Source organism: Oryzias melastigma, linkage group LG21 (genome assembly GCF_002922805.2).
Source record: "Oryzias melastigma strain HK-1 linkage group LG21, ASM292280v2, whole genome shotgun sequence".
Classification (NCBI taxonomy): domain Eukaryota; kingdom Metazoa; phylum Chordata; class Actinopteri; order Beloniformes; family Adrianichthyidae; genus Oryzias; species Oryzias melastigma.
The window spans coordinates 26,547,447-26,548,512 of record NC_050532.1 but is presented as its reverse complement, the minus strand read 5'-3'; the positions used below and the strand labels follow the sequence as shown (position 1 = coordinate 26,548,512).

General features: G+C 49.0%; 1 protein-coding gene across 2 annotated transcripts in view; it reads left to right on the top strand.

The window, feature by feature from the left end:
• The first annotated feature begins 617 nt into the window (after nt 1-617).
• gtf2e1 (general transcription factor IIE, polypeptide 1, alpha) overlaps nt 618-1,066 on the top strand; it is a 7,602-nt gene continuing 7,153 nt past the window's right edge. Inside the window, exon 1 of one of the 2 annotated variants that reach the window (XM_024286779.2) lies at nt 618-757. The gene's annotated coding sequence lies outside the window, so the exon portion shown is untranslated. Of the gene's footprint in view, nt 758-1,034; nt 1,059-1,066 lie in introns of those variants that run through there. The other variant, XM_036209660.1, reaches the window with a different exon arrangement.

The following is a 1,066-nucleotide window of genomic DNA, read 5'->3' as shown; positions in this document are numbered from 1 at the left end:
GTAAACACGTTGCTTCTGCAGAGCTGTCATCTTTTGAAACCTCCACCACTCCATCTTGTGTTTTTTTCTCTGCAGAGGCCTGTGTTTCTGGGGCATCTGTTTGTTCAGGTGCTGCTCCCTTCTTTTGCTTTGCCCCTTTTAGACCTGAAAGCTTTGTTTTTATTTTTTTACTAACTCGTCTGAGTCTTTTTGCTCTCAGTTTGCTACCAGTCGGTAGTTTCAGGCGAGAAACCCCGCCCCCTGGCGGCTTGAACAGGTTGAGGTTGCGGTAAAGCTCTTTGATCTTTTTCCACACCTTTCTCCTGTCGGAACTACGTTTCTCGGCGGCGGAGGAGGGGCTCTCACCGCCGGTTTCACTTTCGTCCGTGAGTGCTTGGAGGAGTCCCTCCACCGCACCATTCACGACCTCCGGGCTGTGTTCTTCCCTCAACTCAGCCAGTTTCCTCTCCGTATGGTGGCCAGCACGTCCCCGGACGAGCTGGAAGACCTCCTTCGGGTCTAGCGCCCTCAGGAGGAAGGTTTCCTGACTGAGGGCTTCTATCATCATGACGGTCCCGCGCTCTCCTTCCTCTCTTGCCATGTCCCGCATGGGGCTTCCGCTTCCCTCTTCGCTTGACATTGTTGTAATCTTGTTGATGTTTTGAGTCTGGCTTTCTTTGCCTCGAGTACGTTCACCAACAAAGAAATGTGGGACCTTACAGGATTTTCTGGACCGTGCATCATTGCATTTTTTTACGTCATTCCGTCACATGATGAGGTAATGATTCATAATTGCATTTTGTTATGATGATTTGTGACAACATCGGGCATCATCACGCGTTGCTGAAAGACGAACGCGATGACGTCACAGCACAGCACGTTCGTGCGCACGTCGTGCGCAAGTTGTCGTCGGTCTCGTGCTAGAAGTGTATTTCACTATTATTCAATTAAAAACGTAGTGTGTAATCGTTTAAAAAAAAGCTTTTCTTTCGTTTTTTTAAACACCGGATATGACGTCACTGATCTCGCGAAGTCCAAATCGATTCAATACGAATAGGGGGGCGTTCCAAGATGGCCGAGTAAGTAG